This window comes from Strongylocentrotus purpuratus, unplaced genomic scaffold, assembly GCF_000002235.5.
Source record: "Strongylocentrotus purpuratus isolate Spur 01 unplaced genomic scaffold, Spur_5.0 spur5_scaffold_4, whole genome shotgun sequence".
NCBI lineage: Eukaryota > Metazoa > Echinodermata > Echinoidea > Camarodonta > Strongylocentrotidae > Strongylocentrotus > Strongylocentrotus purpuratus.
The window spans coordinates 34705427-34722394 of record NW_022145610.1 but is presented as its reverse complement, the minus strand read 5'-3'; positions in this window follow the sequence as shown (position 1 = coordinate 34722394).

Sequence of the window (16968 nt, the reverse complement as noted above, 5' to 3'; positions counted from 1 at the left end):
CGATATTAGTTCTCCTTTTTAAGGCTCCAAATTAAAGATCAAAATTATGTTGGTTTTAAAGTTATTTTAAAGATTATATCTTTACCAATAGTCGGTGCACAGAAGAATCAGTGAAGATTGATTATAATGCCATTCTGAATATTAAAGTTTAAAACCGAATGTTTCATCTTTATAAAATTACTATACAAAAGAGAACAATGTTCTAAAAGTGAATAATAGACGCGTTCAAATTCGCCTTAAAGGTAAATTTTCTAGATAAATATATTAAGATCAAGAACGCATTCAACAAGTAAATGGTTTGTGTTAAGCATATAGTACGTTCTTTGGTTGATTATTTTGAACTTCAAATACGGGGGTTATAAACAGAGCTAACACTTCAGTGCGATGAGAATACCACACGTGTTCATTGCGTGATTAAGTGCCTATTGAGTGCCTTTGTGTCAAATCAAGGCAATATTGCACATGTATAGTAGATGAACTTGACTTAACTACTTTATCCTTATGATATCATTCACGATTCATCACCATCATCATTCTCTTCAATTAGTTTATTACTTGAAAAATCTGTATACATTTATTGGTCTTGGAATTATCATTTTTTTGTTGTTTTGTTTACCTCTCTCCCGCTCTCTCTTCCTCCAACAATTTTGTTTTCACATTGCATTACCCCTCTCTCTCTTCTTTCTTTGTTTTCTTTTTCGGAATTCGTTGGGGTGGGATGGGAGTGGGGTGGCACGTGTCCGTCTGCGCCCCCTTCCCCTCTCCCCGTAGGCACACCAGTGCTTCTAATAGTTGTAATGAGTTCGGGTAGTTTGTAAAGTTTGTAAAGTAAAATTAGATGAGTTTAAATTTAACATTTTCCTCGGTTTCTGCTGCATTCTTGTTCTTCCCTTCACTCCATCTTGTGACGTAAGCGTAAGTCTCGCCAAAGAGGGGATCCTAAAGGAAGAACTGATAATGGTGTGTGTGTGTGTGTGTGGAGGGGGGGGGGGGAGGTGGCATGAGTGCATGAGTCTCATTATCTTCTTTCCATGCACGTTGCAATTCCCCATCCTCTTTCTTTCTAGCATTCTCATTTTCCTTTCTTCTTTTTCTCCATTAACAAAAATCATGATTGCGGGCGCGTGCCCCCGCCCCCAACCTATGCCACAGCTCGCCCTTTCTCCCGTCGCTCTTCTCTCGTCTCTATCCGTCACACTCGATGGCTATCCACCTATTAGTAGCAATTACCCTCAAGACTTGGTGTTTATCCACCTTTGTACACGACCCTTTATGATCCTCCCATCCATCTCTCACATACGCCGACACTTCACTACTACGACCCAGTCATACAGACCGACCAGACCGACCAGACCGACCAGACCGACAATAGACCGGAAAAAGAAGAAAAGGGAGAGAAAAGAAGAAGATCAGTAATGAGAAGAAGAAGAAGAAGAAGAAGAAGAAGAAGAAGAAGAAGAAGAAGAAGAAGAAGAAGAAGAAGAAGAAGAAGAAGAAGAAGAAGAAGAAGAAGAAGAAGAAAAAGAAGAAAAAGAAGAAGAAGAAGAAGAAGATGATGATGATGAACGAGAAAAAGAAAGGAAAAAAAACAGACATTAATCTATGATGCCCGTCGCACATGAGGTGTAATTTCACTTGCGTCATTCAAAGGCATTCAAGCATTATATAATCCACAGAACAGGTCCAGGACCAGGCGCAATCTCTGGGGGCAGGCGCAAAGCTGCGAGGCAGGGGGTGCGACGGCGCAAGGTTTCAGATGTGTTCGAAAATCCACTTTTCGACGGAACACTGGCGTAACAATCTACCCAAACCGACGAGTCCGAATATAATTGTGTACCATAACTCTGGCGCATGCAGCCGTCATTATCTGTAGGGATCTATTGATTGCCAGTGACGTGACGCAAACTCTATTATAGTGTTGAACAAGAAGTTTGCGTAATGGCGGAAGTGGAATAACGCCTCGTGTGCAGTGTAGTGGATACGTCGTTGGACTGTGGATCACATGGTTCGCGGTTCGAGTCCCGTCGTGACACTACTGTCCTTTAGGAAGATTTTAATTTGTCATTAGCCATGCTCCACCAATGTGTTAAAGCCCCACTGTTCTACTTGTAGCTACTTGCTCCCTCTATATAGAAAACTTCCCCAATCGGTGCCTGTTGGTCCCCCATGATCCTCTTTTTCTTATGTTAGTTGAGAGCTGAGTTGATGAGATAGCCACCTTTCAGTGACCCTGCTGTGTGGTCTAATCCCTTCTGGCCCAGTAGTATTGACGGTCTTTAAATGGGTACCGGTAGGAAGGAATCCCTTGAATGCTTCGAGCTGCCTAGCAGAGCCGGGGTAATTTTCATATATGTATTGGAGTGCCTTGAGTATCTCGCGTGGAGGATATGTTATTATTAATCGCCAAGTGATCGGAGTCGGTCTGGCGGTGTGACTTGGGTATCATGTGCTTGATTCTATGTTTGCTTTGGGTCGAGGCGATCAAATTTACAAGTTCTGTGAGTGATGTGATAGAATGCACGTGTTGATCAAACCTGACATTTTCAATCTTCAAAGAAACGTCGATAATTAGGAGGTGATGCACGTGAGCAAAGTTAGTTTAACTTCAAGCTTGGATTTTAATTGGAGAGCTATATTGCCCCCCCCCCCGCCATTATGATGCTTGTCAACGTCACAAAGACGAAGCGTGCGAGTAGTGCACCTACTTTTTTTCTTTTTCTTATAGAACAAATCAAACAACGAATTGATAGTTTGCATTGAGTCAAAGGCGGACTATATTATTTCACTATTAAACAAGATTTGTTAAAGCCCCCCCCCCCCCATTTAATGTAATGCTTGCCGACTTTACAAACACATGCAACTGGGTTTTTCTTTTGTCCATACGAAAATTAAAAAATAGCGATTAGATAGTTTATTTATTTATTTATTTATTCATTTCTGATATTTATACATATCACCAATTTGGTGGTCTTCCACGAGGCCCTGTTAGGTAAGAATAAAACAAAATAACAGCTGCAAAAACAAAATAGGTAAATACACAAGCAAATAAACAGGTAAAATACAAATTAATTTCCCCATGAAATGACTGATCATTCAAGAAGTATCCTTGATCTTTTACAAGAAATATGTGAATGGAATTTCCAATTTGAATAGAATTAAAAAAAAAAAAATTTGTTTAAAAGTTCGCTTTAATTCCAAGACAACATTAGTAGCAGAGGGACAACCCTCGATGTTTTATCACTATTTTCCGGGGGGGGGGGGGGGGGGGTAATTGTCCTGGGGTCGTTTTCGGGGGGGGGGGTAATTATCCGGGGTGTTTGCCTAGGGGGTAATTGTCCTGATACGAAGGGGAACTTATTTAATTTCTAGAATGTTTTTCTTTTCGTCTCCTTTGCTTGTTTAGTCGTCTTTTTAATTATTTTTTTAATTGCTCTGGTTGCCTTTACAATGCCCAGTTTTTCTCATATAAACCTTTTATTAAACAAAACAGATTGTTTAGAACTGAGTGAGCTGGATATAAGGCATTAATTTTTTCACAAAATTAAAAACTCACATGAAACATATTTACCTAGATATTTTCATCCGAGAATACAACTATAGACAGCAATAAATAGTTTTTATTATCATTTTCATTGAAAAGTGGTTTGAGGCTGTTATCCTTACCACGAATAGGATAAAAGGAGGGTAAGGAATTGATATTGCGCATCATGCGAAACTATTATAGTTCGTGTAATTTTGAAAAATATCCCGAAGCTTCGTAAAATAAATGTCATACTTGTAGGCAGAATTGACGGTTTATTTAACAAACTATCACATTATTATACGGACATTCCACCCCTTGGCATGTTGGTTTGCATTCATACGTTGCTATGGGAACAATACCTCGTCTTTCCAGCCGACCATCTGAAATAATGTTTAACTTTTTCTGTGCATGTGTATTCGTCCTACCGCGCTTATATGCATTCTTGTTCCCCTTTGAGCGTGTGAAACACAACGTCATTCGGCATCTGGGGCAATGTTTAATGTGTTTGTCTTTTCCTTTCTCCATTTTGATCGTCCTGTGTCAGTGCTTTATTGCAAAAATCTCTTAGCGTTATTGATAGATTTTCTCCTCTCCCTCCTTTCCAACTCGCTCTATATTAATTCTGTGTTTAGTGAGGAAAGTAAATCTACTTCTGATATAAATCACCCTGGTATGAAGCTAGATTTGAGTGAACTCGATACGACAGACAGTTATGATTGGTCGTTTTGTTGTCAGTTGTCTTTCCCACCCTGTTTCTCAGTTTGGTTTTCTTCGTTGTCAACACGTAGAACGAGAATGCACGTGCATATTTTCCAAATTATCTCTTCCCCTTTTTTTCACTTTTGCTTTCTTCTTGGGAAATCTTCCAAAAAGACACGTGTTGTTGAAAAAAAATGACTGATATAGCCTACTACATGAACTTGAGATTGATTAAGAGAGTTCTGTTTATAAGAAGACAAAAGTTCAACAAATGAATCAATATTTATTCATAATTTGCTTTTGAGCTTGCGATATATTTTCTCTCAGGGAAAATAGTTTTGATGCAGTTAATTAATATAGTTATGCGTTGTTCTGTTCTATGAATTTATTTGTTTGGTTCCCTCAAGTAATTCGGAGTAATGTAAACAACGTGGACTTTAATTTAATCTCATTGCAATTTTTTTTTTACAAGTTTGTCGATTAGCTTGAGATTTTACAAGAACATTTCATCTAAAGCGAACAATCTAAACCCATGATACGTAAAATTTTCAGTTCATTAATGAAAGAACTAACACGAGTATCAGGCCTGGAAGAGAATTATTTATTGATGCAAAATATATCGGTATACTATATTATGCAGATAATTATTTTAAACAACTGGGTATAATAGTCATGAAGTATAGTTATTTATGCCATCAAGAAATGGTCAACATAACCGTCAACAAATTCCCGACATTACTATTGATTTTGTAATTTTTCCTTTTGACCCGTACGAAATTTTATTTTCACCGGTCAACTTTACCTTTAGTATATTTCTCAAATTTGATATTTTCAATAGACAGCATTCAAGTCCTTTTGGTCTGGATCTGTTTAATGCTATCCCCAAAAGGGTCTGGATCTGTCTATACCCTATACGATACTGTGCGATGAAGGAAGGAAATACATCATTGTTAAACACATTTATGATTAATTCACCAACAATATTGAGCGACGGACAGGAAGCAATCTACGATTGGTATATCGTCGCAGAAATATATTACCTCTTAGGTAATTATTTAAAGAAATCCAGTCTAATAACCCCGTCTCCCTCCGGCTTTAAAAATGAAGATTTCCTTCCTGACGATTTATTGTGCCTCCAGATATAGCGAACATGATTCTTCGCCCGTTTCATATTTGTAACTTTCAGAACGCCGAATGCGCAAAGAACCACTGCAAGATTTTTCAAAGCGCCGCACAATTATAACGCACCGTTATCAAATATTTGCAGTGATGTAGGGCGCGTATGGCGTGGAAGAAGCGGTGATGATGTGAGATGCGAGGTTAATATGGAGAAAGAGTTAAGTCATAAGCTGCAATGTGAGCGATGGGAAAGGGGCAAGCTGTTGATGCCGGAGTAGCCCGGTCGGTACGTACAAGACGGCGATAATCAATTCTTGCTGGTTGGTTAAAATACATTCACGCCGGAATGGCTTCTGCAGAAGAAAAAGAGAGAAAAAAGGCACGTTTTCATTGACAGGAGTTCATAGCAGACGACAGGAATTATTGTAGTTGTTCTTTTTTTTAAATAAAAACCCGCCAATAAAGGGAAATGAAGTTATATGACACATGAACTAATTACCCTCAATGAAATCCAGCGACTGTCCTTCAAATTTGCTGTCTGGATTGAAAAAAAAATCTATCACTCAATGTACAAGATTAGGAGAATAATTATGTTTCAAACATTACTTTGCTATACGGGAATTAAGTACATTTTTACAGTTTTCGATGGAAATGTTTGTTTGATGATGATTGTTATACCTGAGTACTAAGAAAGCATGTATATGATTTTAAGTAAACAACTGACGGCTTTAAGTTTGTCTTCCAGTGACTTGGTCATGATGATTAATGCCTTACCAAAGGGGACAATCGAGTGCACTGACGTTGTTTCGAACCTGGGACCTCCCGGTTACGAGACCTCTGCTCTACCACTAAGCCATCGCTCGTTGACGAAAAGGACTGGATGTTATCCATCTACCATTATCTTGGGTGACCAAGTGGTTACTCGTTGTCCACTACCTGATCAAGTGTGAGAATGTTGCTCGACGAACTTAAAGATAAAGACCAGTTATGGTCATGCGATTGCATTGTGAAAGAAACGTTGTGGAATCGATCAGAAAAGGTTGATCATCTAGCATATAAGTATTGGTGTGTATACTACAAGGTTCTGGAATCATCAAAATTATAAGAAATTTGGCCCAGTCTTGGTAAAGTTACAAGCACTGTACACAGAAAGGTGTATATGGGACTACGCGACACGTGCGCGATACGTGCGCGATATCTATCAGGTCCAAATAGATATAATAATTTACCAAATATATCAATTAGTAGGCGGTTTCTCGGCAAAATTTGTATCATCACGTATTAGTCAAAACATATTCGTTCACAGTCATGATTGGTAATAAGAACTTCCATTTCATTGTTTTGAGAGGGGGACGTTTCCAAAACTGATCTTTACCTTTAATGCGAACATGATTTCTATGGGATATACAAAATTCAATTTAACATGAATTTATTTCTCGAGAGTGTTTGCGACTTTGCTTGCAATTTCATGTAAATAGTACGAATAGCTAAAAACACGATAGGAAATACTTGATAAAAATCACCACAAGTGCAATTTCAATTATAACGCATTGACATCTCATAAAAATCATACACGGATTACGTAACACGTCAATGTAATGTTTCCACATTTAAAAAGTGCTCTTGAAAGTGCTTTAAATTGATTCTTAAAAGTTTTGCGACCGTGTTAAAAACTCTTTGTTCCACTTTTTTAGGCTTGTTTTGATGTGTTTTCAATTTGTAACCTATACCTTTGTGTGATTATTCTTTCTGTATTTACCTATATGATTCATAATATGGCTTATATATCTTTTTATTTAATTTTTTAACATTCGAACGTTTATTGTAATGTTTTATAAAAAAAACACAATCAGTTATTGGTCAATTTAACAATGCATGAACCATCGATTTATTGATGCATAATTTTGTTAATCCATTGACCAACCAATTATCAATCAAACAGCTTGCCAATCTATCGAACTAGTCGATAATCTGTTTTCCGATTTGATAGTATAAAATTGTATAATTTCACATCTGGTTTTGGTACATGTATCTTAGTATAAATAGATTGTATAGTGATAAACAGTGCTTGTCCATTTTCGTGTCGTATACACATGATAAACTAGCTTTGAATATGTTAAGTATTACGTTATTACCCAGTTTAGATACATATTTTAGCATATAGATACATAGTACATATACAAAAGAACAGTACATTATCATGTCATGATTTAGCGTCGATGTTAATAATAATAATAGTAATGCATTAATAAATTACCTGGTTTAGATGTTAAATAAGAAAAAGAAAAAAATAACAGATTCAAAGTACTCTATTTGTATTTCTATGTAATTAACTTTTATTGCTTTTCATTTTCTGCAATCCTCATTTCGAGTAAACATAATAATTTCAGCGATTTTAATCACTTTATAATGCATTCACTTCAATTAAGCCACCTGCCTTTGTAATTCTGTTAGATCGTCGGGGAAAAGCTTTCCCCGAATATCAAATCTTCAGCGCTCTTTCTTTCTTACTGCGCTTGGCTTGAGAGCTCACAGACGATTTCCATCCAATGTTGCCAAATAAACAATAGAAGTTCTGCTTGAACATTTATAATTGATCTGGCCTTTTTCACCTCTGCAGAATTATTGCTCGTATTCATGGATGTTAGTCTGGAAACAAAAGCCATCGAATGGTAGACGACATTCAGCTGGCGTTTGCCAGCATCGGGGAGAGGGACGCGGCATAGCCTATCCGAGCCCGGTCCATTGGGACGGCAGATACGCGGACGGCGCAAAAAATGAGCGTCTAATTTTACGCTGAATTTATATTCTATTGTTTTCCGACAATGCTTACCAGTTCACCCCCAAGCACGTTGTTTCAGCTTGTTACTTTTCATAAGAATTCTTAATTATATCTTTAAAATGATGAATTTGTTTATTGGAATATCGTGTGGAGATAATGAATAAATTTCGAGCAGAGGGCAACGTTTAAAATGTCTTCGATTAAAACAGACAAAGGTTGACTTGTGCATAGATCTTAAATGTCTGAAAATTCAGAGATTTTCAAGTGATATGATAATCATTTATTGCCAGTGGAATAAAAAAAGAAATTCAATTTGCTTTTTTTTTTTTACTAGATGGTGTAGGGAAAAAAATGTTGAAGAGCAAATTAACAAAATGCCTAATATTTTTTTTTTAAAAGAAACAATTTATTTAATGTTTGCCCTTATTCCTTTCATGCTGTTAATACCACTTTCCATTGATTCTGCATCGTCCCCCCCCCCCCCCCAAAAAAAAGAAGAAGAAGAAGAAGAACCACAACAAACGATTGAATAGACCAATCTTTAAAATATGAAACAAAGTCAGAGTACGAAAAACACAAAGATTCCTTTTTGGAAGTAAACATAGATAAAATTGATCAATGAAAATCAGATACTAGATTGCTTTGAAAATTTGCATTCTATCATCGCCAATATCGAGTCTTAACGGGAAAATTGTATTTGAATAACTTACATAGAAAACGAGTATTTATAGATGGAATTATGAATGCGACAGTCGTCGTCATCCTTGCCATCGTCAACATCGTCATCGTTATCAAGTTTAAACGAGGCTTCAGCATCTTGCACTATTATTGTGATACGTTTTCCTTAACTTAATATATTTAATGATAATATAAATTAATATATTAATAACTTAATATTTGTTCGCACATCGTGATATGACCATGTTTATAATTGTCATTTTCGTCATCAGCACCAGCATCACGCCATCATCATCATCTTCACTAATATTATCATCATCGTCATCATCATCATCATCATCATCAAAAACATCATCATGATCGTACCCATCGTTAGAGACATATCAATACAAACATAAACATTATCATCATCATCATCATCATTATACTCAACATCGTCATCATCATGGTCATCATTATCATTACCATCATAATAATCATCACCATCATCATCATTACTATTATCATTATCAAAATCACCATCAATCACCATCAATTTTTGCCATCATTATAAGGAGCATCCCCCTCCTCCTCCTCCTCCTCCTCCTTCTCCTCCCCCTCCTCCCCCTCCTCCTCCTCCTCCTCCTCCTCCTTCTCCTCCTCTTCCTCCCCTCCTCCTCCTCCTCTTCCTCCCCTCCTCCTCCTCCTCCCCCTTCTTCTTCTTCCTCCTCCTCCTCCTCCCCCTCCTCCTCCTCCTCTTTCTCCCCTCCTCCTCCTCCTCCTTTTCCTCTTCCTCCCCCTCCTCCTCCCCATCATCATCATCGATGTCAACATGGGCGTCATCATCATCATCATTAATATCTTCATCTGCATCATAATTATAGTTAATATTTATTATCACAATGTGTATCATGACCTCTACTTCAATTAAACTTTGATGCATGCTATCATTTCATTAGATAATTGACAATGAATGACATTGTAAATCTAGCTTGTTTGATTCTATTCTATGTCTACTCAACAAAACAAATTATTCCTACTGACTCACCAGGTATCACTTCCGCCGGAAATATCATTAGCATGTGGCTAGTTCGATCCATTCTTAATTTCTTTTCTCATTTTTTGTTGTAGGTTGTTGTCGAGAATTAAAAGTTAAATCGCGTTGTGAAAAGGCACGAGGCAAGCATAGGGTACTAACACCGCAGCGCGTGCCGACCACTCGGCCGATCGATGTCGCCAGGAAACCGCTCGGGGCGATCGCGAGCCGACGGGGCAAATGCCAAGACAGAAAACCACATCATTATTTAGGCGTACAAAAGGGAAAGTCCCTGACGGGAAAAAACTGAATTTATCCATATAAAGAAAAAAGCATCAGCTTTCACATTGATTTGTGCAACCCGTCAATTTTACAGTCCTGTCTATTTGTTTGTAAGAAGTTGTGTCTTCTTAACCAGATAGATAGATAGATAGCAAAAGAGAAATATGTTTGTACACAAAGTCATCATAATAATATCTAATCCTTAAAAAAAAAAAAAAAAAAAAAAAAAAATGTTTTGATGATTTTTAACCGGCAAATATTAATTGTAGGCACTATAAACATTTACCTACACTCTACGTGTATTTGAATGAATTCAAAGGAAAACGAATTATGATCATGCCTCCCTTCATTAATAGCGTCGTGCGGCTTAGTATAGAAGCCTGAATTGGTACCCAAGTGAGTTAATGTGCTAGCGTCAGATACATATTGCTTAGTTCCTTGGAGAGGACTTCAAGTACAGTTGGTCTCTAAAATAATAAGACTTAAACGTGCCTAGCTATATCTTCATGCACACGCTTATGATTAACGTATAATATTGATATATGTATACACTTATTACGAACCATGGTTGCATTAGGGCTTTCCCCCAGCTTTTGAAAAGACCCAACAAACTTTATGGCCCGTATGATTTAATCTTGAGCAAATAGAATGAAACGCGTCATCCATCTCAATTTTTTTTTTTTTTTAGCTATAACGCCTAATGCATCATCTGTTTTAAAGTGTCTAAAATGACTGTCTCGAATTAATGTCTAGCAATCTTTTATGCATTGAGAATCAGCAAGCCAAATCAATATTAATATTAATCCCGGTTCATGCTCACATTATGCATTGGAGTAGCACAATCAACATTCATTGTGCAATGTATTGCTTTCCTAAAATAACTTTGTCTTCTCCAAAGGAGGAGAACTAACTAAGTGCAAGTTGATAACATTGTGTGTTCATGCAATGATGATATAAAAATCCCACATTATTTTATCTGTTGTCGGAGAAATATATTGCATAATTATGCAAACACTAGTGGATAGAAAAAAAAGTGTTAAGAGTGATATGAAAAATGCCGTCATCAGACATTACTTTTCAACCCTCGGATGTGGATAACGATGATGATATTGGTGTTGATGGTGGTGGTGATGATGCTGCTGCTGATGGTGATATACGGTAATGCCTAAACGAAACTTGAACCCCTGAAGGTTCAATTCTGTAATGTTTCACCCTAAAAGCTTCAAATTTGAACCATGGGCGAAGCCGTGATGAAAAGGGTTTGCATTACTCAACATCAGGGATGTACTTTTCAATGTACAATATGGTGGAGTTGAATCTTCTAACCGTTTCCTTTTATTCACTCCAATGAGTTCTGCCATTTCTAAGTGTGTGTGTAACCAGGGAAATCCTCACAATGTCCTGGTATAACCAACCACTAGGCGTTGTGGCATGCGCCTGTAATCCAGCTCGCAATGGAAGTTACAAACTAGGCGGTGTCACACAGAAAAATCCCTTAAGAAATCCCTTGAAAAATCCTTTCAAGGGAGAATTTTCTTGCTTCGTTAGTGGACTTTTAATGCGATAATTGATGACAGACAGCAGTTAAGAGGATAACTAAAATCTGGATGACTAAAATCCGGATTTTTGGTCTCTGTGTGACACCGCCTACTGATTTAGCCGAGGACGCAGATTCGAAATTGAGTCACGTCTTTCGGATGGTGACGTTTAAAAGCCGGTCCCCAGACGCAAATAATCATATCTGATACACGTATGTAAAACCCCAATACACACACATACACACGACATATTGCTGTCCATACAATGTCAGATAAACGTGACGTCACTGTTAAGGCCGGTGCACACGAGGCGTCATTAGCCTGACGTATGACTGCGTCGGAGACTGGTGCGACATTCTGCCGCGTCATCTGAGATTGATATACAGCGATATGAATACAAAATGCACAGTGCATCTATTGCGTTGAAGTACTGACGCATGCGCTATTTTTATCATATGCTTGATTGACATGGGTAATAACGTTATCGAACTGACGCATCGTGTGAGGCGTTTTTTCTGTCCAAACGTTGTCAGGTGATACGTCACTATAACATTTATAAGATGATGACGTGGAACCTAATCAAATGATTGGTTGAAAGCGTACACGTGACCAGGTATTTATTTTGGCTAACGCGCAATTTTGGATAATGACCGGTCATTATCCAAAACATGTTATGAAACATCATTTTAACGATCAAATAAAACATAATCTTATAAAACAAATAAAACACATCAATTAATTTTGTTCGGGCATTAGTAAAATTACTCGGTACCTTCAAAACAGTCCAAACATGCACCCTCGGCTATCTTCTCGGGCGTGTTGTATGATAATCCATGCATGTTTACCCGCAGGGAAGTCTCAACATCATTGCTGCTGTTCTTCCTATAAGGGCCCTGCAATTTTTTGTTTTACCCCAGCAATTTACAGGTACCCATGCACACCTGTGTCGAGAGTGGCAAAATAAGGTGGATTGATATCTTGCCAAGGGAAAGTAGTGCCGGGCTGAGTTCCGAACCCTCAAACTTTGGATTGAGAATCAAGTGAATGACACGACTCATCCACTATTAAATAGATGAAGAGGAACAAAAAGAGGTCAGTGCACAAACGGTATATGGTCAGTATTGGAGGGGGAGGCGGGGAGGGGGTGGCATTTGTTAACGAAACTATATTGAATGAGCTATTTAGCTTCGTTGCTATTATACAATTGATTACCTAGTATTACTCTGGTTCAAGGTTGAACGCCAAGGGAAAATGACATTGTAAAGGAGAAAAAGAAGAAGGAGAAGGGATTTGAGATTTGTGACAGGAGAGACAGAAATATAGAGAAAGAGAGGATGAAGAGAGGGAGAGAGAGGGAGAGAGAGAGAGTGAGAGAGAGAGAAAGATGCGGAGGGAGAGATAAAGAAAGAGACTGAAATAGAGAAAGGGAGACGGTGGGGTTGGGGGGGGGGGATATCCAGGTTTTTTCTCCATAAAGCAGTCAGCTTGTGGATATAGCGAATATATTGCAGTGCGTCCATGTGCGTTAGTCCCACGTTCATAATTAATTAGCAACTTCGCCATGAACCAAAGACTGAAGAAGAAAAGAAGTTTGAAGCGTCGCGTCCTATAGTCCCCTTTGTTCCATACTCTGCCCTTTCCGCATCTTACATAAATATTTCGCTTCTTTATTTCTCCCCCTACTTTTTCTAATTTTTCCTTTCTTTTTCCCCCATATTCACGTAGACTCTCGTATCTTTATTTGTAATCCCCAACCAAAATTTTCATAAATGCTCAAAAGACTTTTCACACTTTTTGTCCTCCTTTTGGTTCAGCTCATTTCAAACAGCCTCTCTGTAAAGCATTTTCTGAAAATGAATTGACATCACGCTAAAATGTAAATTAGTTAACCTTCAACTAAATTATTTGCCCGTCTTTTATGGACCGTTCTCCAAACAAATATCACCATTCGTTTCGTTTTGACTCATGTTACACTCTGATATTTTTGAATAAAAAACTATGATTTTCTATTGATCTCTTATAATTATTGTTTGATGAATGAGGTACATGGTGTTTTTATTGAATGATGTCTCGTATGCATGGTGGGTCACCGTTTGAGTACACATGTATAGAAACAGAATTCATTATCAAATAAGCCGATATACAACAGACGGACAAAGGAAAAGAATACAAGAGAATAATGATTAAAATCTAATGAACTTGACGGGTTCTAAGATAATCGTTTATCAATACGCATCCCTGATAAGAAAAGAAACATCTCTTTCATTGGAAGCAAAATTGAGATAATAATTAATTAAGACAGATGAAGGAAAGGCAGACTTAATCAAAATCACGTGATCTGTCCCAATTGTTTCGTCATAAATGGACGGAAGAAGTCATCGCTCAATCATCACGGTATCAGTCAACAAATTTAAGCGCTCTAACCTGACGTCTCAGTCAATATTATCGATCTAGTTTGGTCCAAACCGGACAGTCCTCCTTTCCATTTTGATCCACAATTTTCATCAAAAGACGGAAAAGAAAGAAGAAAAAAAAATCAACAATTTTCCATGATTATGCCACGGAATCAATGAAACCGGGAAAGAAATTTGGACGTGCCTTTTGCAGAAGCTCTATTCTTTTTGTATAAACAAGAGACAAAAACGATTTTTCCTGGATAGCGTGGGCATCCAACTATGGAGCGGTCGGTCATTCGGGCCAGGTGACCACTACCAATTGTCGTTGTCCTGTCAAGTTTAGGATTCGGACAATTTTTGTGTTGTCTTGACCATAGGATAGGAATGGACCTTTTCATTAAGAGCTAGAAGGTTTTCTGTATAGGGCGTATCGACATCAACAGCAGCTGCGCCGAGTCTAAGGGATGACGCTAGCTGGAACATAACGGGGCATCGGCATAGGAGTTGGGTATTTCGTCAGTTTATCAAATTTGAATAGATAGAGTTAATAAAAGTTTATACTTGGGGCCCCAAGTATAGCAGTATTTTAACTACTGATGGGGCTACCCTGTTGAAATAAAACGAAATTTAAAAAAAATGTATAAAAAAATAAGGAGTTTCTGATATAAAGTTTTTTTTTAATGATGTATTATCTTGAGCCACTTGCCTTCCGAGTTGATAATTTTCTATCCCACCTTTTAAATTCTATTAGTTCAGTCTTTTCTACATGTCCCATGTGTTCTATAAGTTTTTTCAAAAGCTCATCTTCATGTTCCAACTTCTTTATTACCTCCTATGATTAATATGTAATTCATGATTTTCTTCTTGTTTCCCGACATACCCCATGTAGAGGATTTCCCTTTCCGTCTCTCTCCATTTTCACCTTCATTTGCCTTTTCTTTGCACTTCACCCTTACAGTAATGTAATGTGATCCCGACCCCGCCCCCTCTCTCTCTCTCCCTCTCTCTCTCTCCATCTTATTTGATATTTATTTTCTTCTCTAAGCCTTAACTCCCATATCTCTCCCCTCTCTCTTTCTCTCTCTCTCTCTCTCTCTCTCCATCTTACTTGATATCTTTTTTTCTTCTCTAAGCCTTAACTACCATATCTCTTCCCCCCTCTTTTTTTTCTCTCTCTCTCTCTCTCTCTCTCTCTCTCTCTCTCTCTCTCTCTCTGGATTGCAACCACCGGTGCCGCTTCCACGCCGCTTAATCAGGCGAAATCCTTCCACGATTTCATGTCACGTTTTCTCGATGTAATCGTACGAAAAAATCAAGGTTGTGCAGGGCCACTAATTAATTCGCTGCTCCGCTATTCATCACAGTATTGATTCTGGTTTCTATCGATCTACGATGGATCATTGAAAAACGTAGGTGAATGATAAGAAAGTTGGCAAATGAGGCAGAAATGAATGAAACAAGGAACGGAAAAGGAAACCTTGGTATATACTTGGTAAGCTGAAAGAAAGAAGGAAACTGAAAACGGGTTCATTACGCATAAGTTTTGATAAAAAAATTATTTCTCTTTTTCCTGAAAGCTCTAACAGAAATCCTGTACTTTTTAGTCTAGAAATGAGAAGGGGTTGACAGAGTAAAGAAAACTACGCTTGGTAAGACAGAATCTTAGTAATCATAGTACTTTCGATAACGTTGACTGTTTGACCTGATTTAATCATTTTAATTTGACAATAGCTTATTTAGAAAGGAAAAAAATAATGATCATAACTTTTCCAAAACGAAACAATACACTGTACAAGTACTTCACAGCTAAAGGAAAATGTTTGCAATATTTGTCATAAGTCACGATACGTAATTATAAGGCAGTTTACTTTAATCCTGGCCCACCACTCCCTACCCTTTTGTTCCCTGTTCTCTTTTAATATTTTCCTTCTCTCTCTCATCTCCCCTCCTCTCTCTCTCTCTCTCTCGCTCACACACACGCACGCACACACACACACACGCACACACATATACATATACACACCCTCACACGGTTCCTTTCTTTCCCCTGTCACTCTCCTGCACACACACACGCGCGCGCACGCACATACACACGCATACACTCTATCTCTCTCTCATGTTCTCTTTACAAACCATTCCATGATTGATAATTCGTTTTTGTAGATGCAATCATTTGTATCTTAAGTGTTTCACATGATATTTCTAGGTCATACCAACGTCATAATTCACTCGAGATTTTGATGGCAACATATTGGGTTGTAAAAATATGCCAAATTGATTTATAGGTTATTATTTCGTCTGCATACAACAAGGGGTAGATTTATTGCACCAATTTCAAAACCATCTACATCTTTTGTTCGAGGAGTGAATAGAATACAAATGTTTTAAGAATTAGAGTGCAGAGTGGTGGTTAAAAATGCTTGAAAATGGAAATTATTACACAAAACAGCTGTACTTTGGAGTGATGTAAGTTATACTGTAATAAAACAGACCGTCATAATTTATTCATTGGTCCTTAACAGCTCCCAGTTAAACTGTCATTACAGAAAATAAATTGTTATCTAACTAGATCACTGAATGGTACAGGAAACTCCCACTGATCAGGGTTTACTGGAATAAACACAAAAAGATCGAAATTTCGACCGTAATTCGGGTGTAATCATTATTTTTTAACAAAACGGACATCGCTAGCTCGTGCTGGCGTTCGCGCAGGCGACCGCAAATTAATGATCACATCATTGTAATTTTCCAAGTCACTACACCCTTTCAAGGCGCCTTTGTTGGTTATGTTGTTCATAGACATGTAAACTTGGAAGTAGAGTTACAGACGTGAGCAAGGCCGAGAAGGAAACAGAAAAAGAGGTTCGAAATAAATCTTTCCGAGGAAGAAAAAAAAGGGGGGCTAATACATTAGGGATAGTCAGTTTGTGGTTTCA